This window comes from Eucyclogobius newberryi, unplaced genomic scaffold (genome assembly GCF_026437365.1).
Source record: "Eucyclogobius newberryi isolate DKJ021-1_F unplaced genomic scaffold, fEucNew1.0.hap1 SCAF_1, whole genome shotgun sequence".
Lineage (NCBI taxonomy): Eukaryota > Metazoa > Chordata > Actinopteri > Gobiiformes > Gobiidae > Eucyclogobius > Eucyclogobius newberryi.
In genome coordinates this window covers 4685741-4700967 of record NW_027315723.1, presented here as the reverse complement: position 1 = coordinate 4700967, position 15227 = coordinate 4685741, and the positions used below count along the sequence as shown (strand labels likewise).

Below are 15227 nucleotides of genomic sequence, written 5' to 3'. Positions count from 1 at the left end.
TGGGTTTAGTCTTTAAAACAAAAATCCTATTCGTTTCCTGATTTAGTCTTCCTTTGGTTCTGATTCAAGTCTGGTTTTGTCCTCGTTTCATTTTCCGCCCTGGTTTCATTTGTTTTCTCACCTTCTCAAAATTGCACTATAAATATGCCATCAAGTCTTATTTAAAAATCTAAACTCCTCTCATTACTTTTCCAGTAACACACTCTGTTCTTTGTTTGCTGCTCTACACCATCTGTCCACTAGATGAGGCTGTTTACCTACTTCTTGAGAGAAGAGCCTTCCAGGGCTTAAGGTCGACCACAGAATGGCACCCTGGTTTTAAAATCAAGTTAATCCAAAATTCTGCAGCATATGTCTCTCATTTTGCGTCTTTGCACTGGCTTTCAGTTTGTTTTAGGGTTGATCTTAAGATTACATTGTTATTTTTAAAGCTTTGATTGGCCTGTCCAGTGTCAGCTCCACATAATTATTTGAACATTTGTGTTTCTTGCACAGATTCTTCATACATGATTTAGTTTTTCAAATTGTTTGTCTCTGATCTTTGAGAATTCTAGATTTTGTGCATTAGTTCATGGTTTGTTCTTCAAGCATAATCATAAATCAGATACTCTTACAATAAGTCGTACTTAAATAGTATTAACTAGTCATTTCTTGGACCACAACTTTATACTTGTACTTGATTTATACGATTAGATTGTTATTTTCAACAACACTAATCTAAATTGCTCATTCATTGTAGTATCCAAAGGTAAACGTCACATTGTACAATATGACTGCTAAATATTCACATTTGTATCTCCTCTTAAACCATCCTCCCACTCAGCTCCATAATTAAATGCACTGCAGTAATCTCCATGGATACAGCTATAGAAAACTTCTATACAAGACTCTGGCGCTGCTTTCAAGGACACTTTGAGCTGCAATGCAATTACAATATGAGAAAAATATATGTTCATGTTCAAGTGGTTTGGAAAAAAGGTTTAAAGTTCTTATGGATTTTTCCATTTTTTTTGTTATCCATCAATCCATCTTCTGCCGCTTTATCCGGGGCTGGGTCGCGGGGGCAGTCAGTCTGTTATAGTATATATAATCTGGGAGGAAGTATTACATACTACTCCTACTACTACCAAGATACCACCACTAACACAACTATCTATAGCCACAGCCTGTAACTTTACTTGAATAAAATATTCCCTCTAATAGCATTTCTTCCACAGTTACTATAACTACTATATATCTGTTTCCCCATCAATATTTCGAATACACATTTTACAAATAAGGCAAGGCAAGTTTATTTGTAGAGCACATTTCATACACAAGGCAATGCTTCACAGCAGGAAAAATGCATTCAAATCACAAAGAAATTACAGAAATACAATCAAATTAACTAAATTAAATATTATCAATCCAACTGATTTTCTAAACTAATAAAATCACAAACAAAAGAGAAGAGTGCAAAGAAAAAATCCTTTCAGTCATATGCGCAGCTAAACAAAACAGTTTTTAGCTTAGATTTGAACATTGTCAGAGTAGAAGACTGTCTCACATCTTCAGGAAGACTGTTCCAGATTTTAGCTGCATAAAACTGAAACATAGATTCCCCATGTTTTGTCCTGACTCTGGGCACCAGCAGGAGGCCGGTCCCTGAGGTCCTCAGAGTCCGAGATGGTTCATATGGCACTAACATATCCAAGATGTACTTTGGTGCTAGGCCATGGAGAGACTTGTACACAAGCAGAGCTGCTTTAAAGTCTATTCTCTGAGCCACAGGAGCCAGTGCAGAGACCTGAGAACAGGACTAATGTGATCAAACTTCCTGGTTCTAGTCAGGACCCGAGCAGCAGCGTTCTGGATGTACTGCAGCTGTTTTACAACTCGTTTGGAGAGGCCAGTGAGCAGGCCGTTACAGTAGTCTAATCTACTGGAGACAAACGCATGGATAAAATAAAATGTTCAACTGGGCCAATTGCAGTCCTACAAATACAGAGGTCACTCCTGCTCTATTTGCTTTTATATATCCCACCAAAATACAGTGCAGCGAGCAAAGTTAGCCATAATTAGCCATCCTTGTGATTCCTAATGCATTATTGAATACCCTGATGCTAATGCTAAAGCTAATGGGCTTAGTGTATGTCAATGCTAAAAGCTACAGATTTATCCATTATGCTCGTCCCTGTTTGAACTCATGAATAATGCACAACACTTTACTGTATATTTAGAAGCTCTTTGTGGGAATGGATCAATTGTTTTTTGGACCACAACATTTCAGGGAAAAGGTCCATGGATATAGATTTATATTGTGGGTTTAGGGGCAGTTTGGAGGAGCAAACAGGGGCAAGGAGTTTGAGGTATGGTTGCTTGTTGCATGTGCTCCCTGTGCCTGGTCCACTGCTCCTGACAGGTTTAACCCACTGAACAGAGCTGAGGTTTTGAATTAGTTTATTATCAGAATCAGAAAAAGTTTGTTGCCATTACCAGTGAACAAAATTCATGGTGATTTGGTGCAACATACAACAATGAACAATAAAGAAGCAAAATATGTCCAATAAGGCATGCATCAGAGAAAAACAATTTAAATTTACAAATAAGTTAAAACTGGAATTAGCATGTACAAAATGTTACAGTTACATTTATAGGAGTAGTTCAGAAAGTGAACAGTGTAATGAGTGTAATGTAAATATTAGTTAAGTGACAGTGTTTAAGAAATGTTCATGAGTCCAACGGCCGAGTGAAAGAAACTGTTCTTAAGATAAGATAAGATAAGATATTCCTTTATTGTCCCACATGGGGAAATTTCATTGATGCAACGCAGGTAGATACAGAGGTAGATACAGAAGAAAAGAACAGATCACTTGTGATGGGAAGTTCTGGTCTGGATGGACCGTAGCCTCTTGTCTGAGGGGAGTGGCCTCCTGTCTGAGGGGAGTGGCCTCCTGCCTGAGGGGAGTGGCCTCCTGTCTGAGGGGAGTGGCCTCCTGTCTGAGGGGAGTGGCCTCCTGTCTGAGGGGAGTGGCCGCCTGCCTGAGGGGAGTGGCCTCCTGTCTGAGGGGAGTGGCCTCCTGTCTGAGGGGAGTGGCCTCCTGTCTGAGGGGAGTGGCCTCCTGTCTGAGGGGAGAGATAAATAACTATTAAAAGATAAGATAATCCTCAATAAAATAGGCTTAAATCTACACTGTACAAGTAGAGCAATGTACGGCAATGTCCACTGTTATGTACGATAAGTGGCAGTGTTTTTACAGTGTAACATGGACAGAATAAATAGCAGGTGAAGGGACTTCAAGTGCATTTGACAGGTTACACATAATGTGTAACCTGTCAAATGTTATCATATCATTGAAATATAGTGAACATGACTAAATACATTTAACATTTTACAAAAAAATAACAAATATTTTGACCAGTTTGACAATTATATTTTATTTATTGACCTTTATTTAACCAGGAAAGTCCCACTTAGATTAGGATTATCTTTGTGAAGTTTATCATTTTTCTTCCTGGTCGATATGAGTTACAACTGTTTCCTCGCCACAATACTGTAAACAAGGGCCAAAGTCCCTATAAACTACACCGTAGTTATGGTTTGACAAATAACAATACATGATAACATTTTGTTGAATAATTGTCTGAACTGTAAAAATGTGTCAGATGTTGTGTCAGTGATTAAATTGTCTTTTGATGGAACAATGACATACTGTAGATCCCTCTGGAATTACTTTTAGAACTCAGCTCTACTTCCTGATTATCAATCTTAATTTTTCTTCACAAACTGCAATTTGACTGATGTAAAACTATGATAGATATTTGCTAATATTCATTATAGTTATATATATAATTAGAAAAATGTATATATTACAATAAGGGGCTCTGGCTATGTTGATTATATCACAGGTAAAGTGACTTGAAGTAGTAGTAGTAGTAGTAGTAGTAGTAGTAGTAGTAGTAGTAGTAGTAGTAGTAGTAGTAGTAGTAGTAGTAGTAGTAGTAGTAGTAGTAGTAGTACTAGTAGTAGTTGCTGCAGTATAGTAGTAGTTGCAGTAGTAACAATATTCACTGTGCAATGGATTTCAAAGTAAGAAATAGGCAAAGATGTTTTATGATTTAGTGGATTAATTGATTGATTGCTATGTCAGTTGACCATATGTTTTATTAGTGACTAATTCATTTATTTGGATTATTTGGATTTATGCAGAAGGAGAAGGTATAACGTTGTTTTAGGAGTGAATGGACAGTTTAATCTGCTTTTTCACTTATGAAGACGATGTTACAAATAGAATCCTAGTTTTCATCCTAGTCATTTTGAGAGCTTGGCTTTTCAATGTCTTTGGTTATAATGTCCCATGCCTGATTGTATTTATTCATTTGAAAAGAGACATTGCATATTAATCAACAGCAAACAATATAAATGTTAGTTAGTTACTAGAATTAGTTAAAAGGCATTCTAAAAGTGAATAAAATTGCGTATTATAAGATAAAGTGCCATTAAATCTGCATTTCTGCGATAGTCCCCTGCCTCACAGTCAGAAGGTTGTAGGTTAAACTCCAGCGTTACTCCTGTTTCCTTGTGATAATCATGAAAAAAAGAAGCAAAAAACTGCCAAAACATTTAATTATAAAAGCTTTTAAGGGAAATACCCACTACAGCCTAATGGAGGTGAGTAAGCCGTTCCACTGATGGAATGTGCATCACCTGATTACATATGCTATTATAATATGATGGATATATTTGTGATTACAGTGACTGCAGAGATCAGAGCTGGAGCATCCGCACTCCAAAAATGTGCATTATAACGATATTCTTCAAACTTAAAATGCATGATCACAGAAAAGTAAAAGTTCAGGTACACGTTAGTTCCTGTGTTTGTCCTCTGCATTTGACCCAATGGAGCAGTGGACTCCACAGTCCTGCGCCCGAGGACCCACCTCCAGATCCTGTGATAGGTCAGGACTGTGGCTGGAGGATGTTTTGGGTGATGGAGGAAACCAGAGTGCTCAGAGGAAACCTACCCCGACACCAAGAGAAACATGTGACCTCCACACAGAAAAGTCTGTCCCGCCAGAGTTGAACCTGGAACCTTCTCGCTGTGAGGCACGAGCGCTAGCCACTAAGTATATTCCACAAAAGTATCATTAATTATGTTCACTATGGGCTGTACACATGTACACTTACTTCTGTTTCTCTACTACTACTACTAAGATAATCCTTTATTGTCCACACATGGGGAAATTTCATTGTTGCAACGCAGGTAGATACAGAGGTAGATACAGAGGAAAAGAACAGATCACTTATAGAAAGTTTGAAAAACACTCTCAGTAGAAGAACTCCTATAAACAAAGACTCCTATAGACAAAACCTCCCATTTCCCAACAAGGGATGGAGGGGAAAAATAATAAAGATAAAATAAATAAATAAATAAATAAATACCATTGCATGTGATCACGACAGTAATTGCACATGAATATGTGTCACTACTACTACTACTACTACTACTACTACTACTACTACTACTACTACATACTACTACTACTACTACTGCTACTACTACTACTACTGCTACTACTACTACTACTACTACTACTACTACTACTACTACTACTGCTACTACTACTACTACTACTACTACTACTACTACTACTACTACTACTACTACTACTCCTCGCCCTATACAGGTTTTTCTGTCGTTATTATGTTGCCTGTACTACTTGCATGGTCATTTTGCCACAACTCGGGCCTATTTGACCCCCTGAACATTGATGAATGTCCCTCATGGGGTCATAGGTCACACATGGGGTCATAGGTCACACATGGGGACATAGGTCACACATGGGGACATAGGTCACACATGGGGACATAGGTCACACATGGGGACATAGGTCACACGCAGACATAGACGTGATCGGCTCGGCCCGAACTCCAATAAAATGGAGGTTGTGAGAACGCCCGTCGCAACAGTGGCAACTAGTTCAAAAAAGAAAAAACGTGAAACGCTTCATTTTTGGCCTAGGCACATGAGACTTGGGACAGTGATAGAATGACCTCTGACCTCTGACCTTTGAGGAGTAAAACGCACCTGGCAGCATCGCTCTATGATAAACAGGAAGTCAGCCATGTTGAATCAAAGTGGCGCCATCACGTTTGACTTTTTTTTCTTCTACATTTTACTTGTCCTAGGTTTTTTGTCCGATCGAGCTCAAAATAACACTTTTTGCATCTAAAGACATTAAAATGTAATATTCAAAAGAATGTTGATATTCTTTACGGTCTCTGCGTAACACGCCCTCAAAAAAGGCTTAATTTCCTGTTTTTTCAAGGACAAGTCACGCCTATTGAAATTGATCTGCGGAGCTCATATTTCACTCACTAATGCGTTTTTATGTCTGATTGGAAATAAATACCATGTAACAAATTGACTCTATAGCGCCCCCTACCCATTGTGTGAAAAACTCAACATTGTCTCATTTGTTTGAAACTCATGGATTATATTCTCCTCGAGACGCCATGAAAAAAGTGCATTGCAGATATTGTGTATTTTCACAATTGGCCAGCAGGGGCGCAATGAATGCTTTCACTTCCTCTTCTTCTTTTATTTTGATGAAACATTTCCTTTCCTGCCGTGGTCTTAGCATTAGCATTAGCATCAGCATTAGTGGCGGGTCTCTGTTGCTAGGTGACGGAGGTACAGGGAGGAGGGGTTTAAAGAATAAAGTCTAAAGAATAAAGTCTAAAGAATAAAGTCCAAAGAATAAAAGTCTTAAAGAATAAAAGTCTAAAGAATAAAGTCTAAAGAATAAAGTCTAAAGAATAAAAGTCTAAAGAATAAAGTCTAAAGAATAAAGTCTAAAGAATAAAAGTCTAAAGAATAAAGTCTAAAGAATAAAGTCTAAAGAATAAAGTCTAAAGAATAAAGTGGAATAAAAGTCTAAAGAATAAAGTCTAAAGAATAAAGTCTAAAGAATAAAGTGGAATAAAAGTCTAAAGAATAAAGTCTAAAGAATAAAGTCTAAAGAATAAAAGTCTAAAGAATAAAGTCTAAAGAATAAAGTCTAAAGAATAAAGTCTAAAGAATAAAAGTGGAATAAAAGTCTAAAGAATAAAGTCTAAAGAATAAAAGTCTAAAGAATAAAAGTCTAAAGAATAAAGTCTAAAGAATAAAGTCTAAAAGAATAAAAGTCTAAAGAATAAAAGTCTAAAGAATAAAAGTCTAAAGAATAAAACTCTAAAGAATAAAAGTCTAAAGAATAAAAGTCTAAAGAATAAAACTCTAAAGAATAAAAGTCTAAAGAATAAAAGTCTAAGAGAATGCAGTGTCGGGGCAATTGCAATCAAAACACGGTCGCGCGGGAAGGTGGTCGCGCGGGAAGGTGGTCGCGCGGGAAGGTGGTCGCGCGGGAAGGTGGTCGCGCGGGAAGGCGCACGGGTGGCGAGAGCCATCATCGCCACTGCCGCGGCTTTATTCATGATTTTATTATTGCCACTTTTATTATTACTTTTTCCTACCAAATAAAAGCATCTTACGAAAAGTATTGCACATTTTATAATCAAAATTAAAAATGTATTACAATTTGTACTTTGAAAAGCTCATGAATTTGTCTCTTTTTCCACATGAGGAACAGGCAGGAAGACAAGAATACGCAGCCATCATCAATCATATTTTTAAATTCCCTCTGCAGGCTGAATAAGATCCAAAGGGAAAGCCATTTTAATATGCATTTTTTCTGCTGACTGCGCTGTAGTCTTATGCCACCATAAATCATCTCATCCTGCTTATTCAACTCTGTTAATGTATAAAAAGATAATCAATATTAAACCATCACAGAGCCCAATGCAAAACAAGTAAAAGCTTTCATTACTTGTAATAATTGTTTAGCAGTTGGATATTGTACGTGACACTGGGAAGTATGGAAGGGTCTTGTGTAATTCTTGCAAGTGCAGCATTTTGTTTTAGAAAATGGATGCAGGTTATTATATGTTATTTTTATTTATTTTTCATATATTTATAGCCTTGATTATATCAATGTACAATTACATAGTTTGAAATGCTGTAAAATACTTCTTGTTGTTTAATATTTACTTCCATGTTCACGTACTTTGCCGTGTGCCTGACTATATTTGATTTTCCAGCGTTGTATTCCTGACCCATGTGATCATATCATGTGATCATATCATGTGGTCATATCATGTGATCATATCATGTGATCATATCATGTGATCATATCATGTGATCATATCATGTGGTCATATCATGTGATCATATCATGTGATCATATCATGTGATCATATCATGTGATCATATCATGTGGTCATATCATGTGATCATATCATGTGATCATATCATGTGATCATATCATGTGATCATATCATGTGGTCATATCATGTGATCATATCATGTGATCATATCATGTGATCATATCATGTGATCATATCATGTGGTCATATCATGTGGTCATATCATGTGATCATATCATGTGATCATATCATGTGATCATATCATGTGGTCATATCATGTGGTCATATCATGTGATCATATCATGTGGTCATATCATGTGATCATATCATGTGGTCATATCATGTGATCATATCATGTGATCATATCATGTGATCATATCATGTGGTCATATCATGTGGTCATATCATGTGATCATATCATGTGATCATATCATGTGATCATATCATGTGGTCATATCATGTGATCATATCATGTGGTCATATCATGTGGTCATATCATGTGATCATATCATGTGGTCATATCATGTGATCATATCATGTGATCATATCATGTGGTCATATCATGTGATCATATCATGTGGTCATATCATGTGATCATATCATGTGATCATATCATGTGATCATATCAGGTGGTCATATCAGGTGGTCATATCATGTGATCATATCATGTGATCATATCATGTGATCATATCATGTGATCATATCATGTGATCATATCAGGTGGTCATATCATGTGGTCATATCAGGTGGTCATATCAGGTGGTCATATCATGTGATCATATCATGTGATCATATCATGTGATCATATCAGGTGGTCATATCATGTGGTCATATCAGGTGGTCATATCAGGTGGTCATATCATGTGATCATATCATGTGATCATATCATGTGATCATATCATGTGATCATATCAGGTGGTCATATCATGTGATCATATCAGGTGGTCATATCAGGTGGTCATATCATGTGATCAGAAAAGGTTTATTTCCAGTCAATGAACAGAATTCACAAACATAGAAACTTGTTTTGGTGCAACATAAAACATTGAACAATGATAATACAACCTGTACAAGTCAAAAAGTAAAACAATTAAAATCTGCTATAGGATAAAAATTAAAATAGGCTAAAAGACAAAAAAATGAAAATTAAAAATAGGCTTACTATAGACACAAATTTACAGTTGAATTCATGCCCTTTAATAAGATCACCCTACGAAGAAGACCTCCGCCCTTCGACAATAATTCACAGGGTTTTTATGACAGTTTAATGTTTCCACATGTCCTTGAGGAGGACCTGATGTTTACTACCAGAACACATTGATGCAGTTGCTCCAGTCTTACTTGCATTAATATTGTAAAGATTAGGATGTGTTCATACTTCACCACATCAAATCTGGAACTAAACTAGGACTAAACCAAGACAATATAAGGATAAAACAATGACTAGAAAAGGACCAAAATAACTCTTTTTTCAGACTAATGAATTGATGACAATGTTTCAGCATGAATAGAGGAAGGAACACTCCACCTGCACGGCTCTTATGCAAATGACAGACGGATGGCTCAGAAGTACGGACAATTCTGAACGAGTCAAAGTGGTGATGTTGGACTTTCATCAGATCTGCTGTAGAACTCATGCAAAATTATCTCTCCCACAGAACTCAGAGTTTTCTACAATGGTTATTCATCTGACAGTAAATGTTTAGAACGCAAACTTCCACAAAGAAGCTGTTTCGGACCTCTTTATTGATGAGTTACCTTTCATTATTAAATACATGCAATGGTATTTATGTATTTATTTATTTTCATCTTTATTATTTTCCCCTCCATCCCTTGTTGGGAAATGGGAGGTTTTGTCTATTGGAGTTTTGTTTATAGGAGATCTTCTACTGAGAGTGTTTTTCAAACTTCCTATAAGTGATCTGTTCTTTTCCTCTGTATCTACCTCTGTATCTTCCTGCGTTGCATCAATGAAATTTCCCCATGTGGGACAATAAAGGATTATCTTATCTTATCTTATCTTATTATAAAAAAAAAGCATCAATGTCAATTTAATGCGGATGACTCGACTGTTTATTATGCTGCAGATTCATGCAATAAAATTACCTCTGTTTCGTCTAGAGAGCTTCAGCGGCTTTACGAGTGGGTTCAAGGAAACAAACTAGTTCTTAATATAAAAAATACTAAAGGTTTGATAATAGGCTCAGAACAAATGTAGGCATGAGGATCTGAACTAAAACTAAACACTGCTGGGGAGAGTGAACAATAGTCAAAGCTAAACTGTTGTGTCTGGTCATGGATAGTAGTCTGTCTTGGAGCGATCACATAAACACAAGTCTTTCACATTATGTCACTTGTCATATTGTTTCGAAGTGTTGTCTTCTGCGTCTCAAAAAGATCGAGTAAAAATACAAACTGCTCAAAGTAAAGCGGCAAGACTTGTTCTTGGTGCCTCGATTAGAACAAGCGGAGAACTGGTATATTCAACTCTGTCGTGGCTTAATTTAGACAAAACATTACATTGGGTACTTTGTTATGCAATAAAAATGCTTGCTTTGATATTGAATCTACTGTGATTCTGTTCATAAGCATAACATTAGGACTGCAGCCAATGGTCTTGATCTTATTCCACCACATCCCAAATCCAACTTTATGAAAAGAACAGTCTTGTACAGAGCAGAATCCATTTGGAGCCGCATTCCCATTCAAAGTTGTCAACTTGAAAATAAGCAATCATTCAAAATCGACCAAAAGAATCATGTGTTACATTTTTTAACACTTGCTATGAATAATGAGTGATTTAAATGAGCAATTTACACTATTATGGACTAAAATTTAACATTAAAGAACTGTTTAATTGTTACTGTAACAAAATATTATGAAATGGCAGGTTTGATGACCATGTTATTGTATTTGAAACTAAATCTTGTAATGGACCCAGGAAGACTAGCTGATTGCACTGCCTTTAGCTAATGGGGTCCTTTAAATCAACAGATAAACACATATTTTTGGATGTGAATGGGCCCAATCTAAAACCAAATTGAGTGACTGAATTGTTTCTCTTCTTTTCATTTCCTAGTGCAATAATAAAGTAAAGATTTTCCAGTTATCTAATCCAGATGTATGGTAATTATTCAAAAAAACATGCATTTTTGACCTAATTTCACCAATCTATAAAGTTTTCAATTCAAAATAGATAAAATACAGTGTCATCCTAATTTTAAAAAATGGACATCATCTCGTGACCCCCAGCTCATGCCCACCCTAACCCCCACTTTGGGACCCTAACCCCCACTTTGGGACCCTAACCGCCACTTTGGGAACCCTGTAATGTTGATAAATACCATTTCAAATTCAAAAGTCCAGTGTCTGTCTTGTTCAACTGCTTCCCCATGATCCTTTGCTGCACAGAGCTCTCTTTATTGGCTCTATGTCCATTGTATTTGCACATGGCGTGGGCAGCAGTCAGTCACTCTTAAACAAGGCCAAACTGTCCCTCGTTCAGAAACATTCTGGACATTTGTGACTGGATGGATGATTGGAAATGCTAATGCTAACAACAGGGCTCTGTGCGTCACCAGCTGCTAAACCGAAACAGATGAATCCAATTAGGAGGTAAATATTAGGCATCTGCCCAAAAATAATGTGTAGCACAAGCGAGGATGTTAACAAAAAGCCAGCTATGTCTTTACAAATAACTACTGAACAACAAGGGTTCTTCTCGATGAGGATTCTCCAGTATCTCTGCTGTAGCACTGCACTTTTCTGTCTGATGTTTTCTCAGGGATCGCCTGTAGCTACTGCCCTGATGACCACGGGCACCTTTCGCCTTCACCCTTTCCGCGCAGGACCCGAGCTTCGAAAACAGGGAAGAGACCACAGAAGGGAATGTTTATTTTGCTTTATATATACAATTAAAATAGGCTAATAACATTTTTTTTCAGTTCATACATATTACCGTGAGGCCATACTAACATTTCGGCTTGTTTTGACACCGTAACCTAATAAAGGCAACACTTTTGTAATAACAATGTACTGGGCTTATTGACTTTCACCCTTATTATTATGACTTACATGAAACTAAGCCAATGAACCATCAGTCGCCTCACCCACCTACACCACATGCTTTGCTTTTTTTATACTTTCTTTTGCCTGAAATAGCCTGCCTACATGTAACACACTAAAACGTGACCTCTCTCTGATTATTTACGTGATTAATAAACCAATATCAACCGTGTCATCTTTTGATTTCATCTCATTTTGACAGAAAGATGGACAGACGCGGACAGACCGCTCCGTAAATCATCTTCCACATTTACTGCTGTTTCCACGGCAACACCTCCCCCTCCCTTTAGCCTTGGTCCTAACGGATCGTACCACCTCGAACACGGGGGGGACAACCGCAACGCACCGGCGACTAAACCTTCCATTTCAAGCAAAAACTCAAAGCTACGCACAGCCAACCGTAATTAAAATCGTGTATTATATCGAAATACACGCGTTGAAAGGGTAAAAATATGATAATCGCACAAATTTGGTGTTAATATTGTTATAAAAAACCCCTGTCATTAATCTTCAGTCAACAATCCCTCGAACTGTCAAAATCGCTTGTTGCTTCCACCTAGCCTTAAAAGTAGTTAGCGACCATTAGCTCGAGGCGGTAATAGCTCACTTTAGTCTCAGAAAATGTGGTGAAAAGTTTGCTTCTAACCAGGATTCGCGACTGTTCCCGTGTTTTAGGAACGCCCGGCGGTGTGTTGGACGGAGGAGGACCGAGCGGGGCGTGCGTTTGCTGGCCGTGCCCGACTCCCGTGAGGCGGACCGCGGACCCCCGGGGGCTCTTTCCGCGGCGCTTTGCAGCTGTATGTGACAGGTAAGCACCGCAGGTATTAGCTTAGCACAACCGCTAGCATTTGGCGTCAACAAAAAAGGACATTTGTTTCATTTCAAGTGTGTGATAAACGGGCCTGCACGTGACGAGGCAGAACGTACGTGTCAATAATGAACGTTACACGCGAAAACAGAAAATCACAGCGTTTAAAAAAGAAAAATTAAAAAAAGAAAAGTAAGTGAAATTGAACAGCATCCATTACGTCATGTTTGTCTGCACCCTCCTGTCTCGGGACGCGCTTTTTTCTTTTTTCTTTATTTTTTACCGCAGTATCTAACTTGCAAATCATAATAACACTACACGATTTGTCTTAAACGTGCGTTGGTTTTGCACGTGCACAAACCACCGGTGCAAGGTCGTAATTCAAAGTGATGACACTTGAGGCGAGCTGCTGCTGTAGTTTACTTACATAAGTGTGAGAATAAATTGTATTACACGTGTTTTATCATGTCATGTTTTCATTGCTAAATACGGCATACGCATTCACGCGTAGAAATGACCAAAATAGCATACATTTGTAACATTTGTAGAGTAAAATGTGTAGAGTCACGTTTAAATTTACACTAGATTTTGGATATCTTATTTGGATAAAGTAAATCTTCCTGAAAACTTGCCTCATTTCTGGATTTAATTTCCAATAAACCAGACTTAGAATTGGATATATAAAATCCTTTGACTGTAATGTGTAATTGTTTTGCACCAGCTAAAGTAAAGAGGACAATGCACATGTATGTTTTGGTTTTGGCTGGTTTGGTGCACCTGACTGGACAAAGTCTTTATTGTGTCTTGCTGAAAGGTCACGTATTGTGGTTGTCATAGTGGATATTGACATCACTTCTAATGATATGCCCCGTAATAAGGAAGCAAACAGGTGATAACCTTGAGAGGCACTCACTGTTTTTATGGAAGCATTGAGGCGATGGTTGGGATATCGTTTTATCTGCATTATTATATAAGCGATATATAATGCAATATATCTTGCTTGTAACATGGAGGCAAGATTATAACCTATTTTATTGTCTCCTTATTGTGCAATTCAAATATGGATATGGCAATTTTAGCAATTTATTACAATGTAATATGTTGTTATCTTCTCAATTTTATTATGGAAAAACAACATTTTTACCTGTGAATATGTTTCTTAAAGTTACAAATGCCAAACCTGAATAAAATATTCTTTACAAAACACAAATAAACATCCATTGAGATTCATTTAAAACACAATATGAGCTGACAAAAATACATCTATGTCTTAACTGTTTTCAAGTTAATTTAAAACAATTAGACAAAAATCACTTTACCTCTGGCTATAAACGTCTTTAGGCCACCACAATCTATACATTTTAGCCAGTATAAGTACTTAAAAATAATAGAATTTGATGCAATCCATATCAAAGGCCTATGTATAATCCTTTTTTCTATTACTTATAGTAATAGTCTCACCCTGAATAAAGTATGCTGACAGAGAAGACTTTAAACTTGATATCAGTTTTTGTGTCATGTGGATAATCCCAGTAATTACAGAGATATTAACCACATGGTTATTACACATTATTACATTTTAAAGACAACCGTAGAATTCTCAGCTGACCTCCAGCTCAATGTAACACTAGACTATTATATGATTGATACTATTACATGATTGACACTTATACCTTAAACACTCAGAGCCTTTATAACAACAGTGCACACTATTTGAAAACAACCTTGAAAATTCCTATCGCAATGATTCAAGAAATAACTGTAGTATCACCAACGTTTTGTACAACTTCATTTCCTGTAATTCAATATCGCGGTAAACATTGGGTTGACATTATAAGCTGGCAGTGCCTTACCAGAAAGCGGATGAAGTACATCCCTTTAACGCTTGATATTTGATTACAGCTAATATTAGCAGAAGGACGCATGCTTTTCTATTGATCTGCCTTCACTGGCCTGGTTTTCAGCTCCTGTTTCTGACATGGCAACTACACCTTAAACTATCTCTACCCACACTCTTCATTTAGGTGTTGGTTTTAGTTGTAAAAAAAAGATAAGAAGAAACACAAATACTTCATGTGTTGATCTTTCATTCACTTAATTTACTCCTGTATATGGTGGTATCATTTTTTT

General features: G+C 37.0%; 2 protein-coding genes across 11 annotated transcripts in view; both read left to right on the top strand.

Annotated features, from left to right (window-relative positions):
* The window catches only part of LOC140363199 (zona pellucida sperm-binding protein 3-like), a 48725-nt gene that overhangs the window by 16633 nt on the left and 16865 nt on the right, over positions 1-15227 (top strand). The gene's annotated exons all lie outside the window — the stretch shown is intronic.
* mbnl2 (muscleblind-like splicing regulator 2) overlaps positions 13022-15227 on the top strand; it is an 81703-nt gene continuing 79497 nt past the window's right edge. For 6 of the 10 annotated variants that reach the window (XM_072442483.1, XM_072442884.1, XM_072442569.1 and 3 more), the window contains exon 1: positions 13022-13097. The gene's annotated coding sequence lies outside the window, so the exon portion shown is untranslated. The remainder of the gene's footprint in view (positions 13098-15227) is intronic. The other 4 variants (XM_072442969.1, XM_072442651.1, XM_072442809.1 and 1 more) reach the window with 2 other exon arrangements.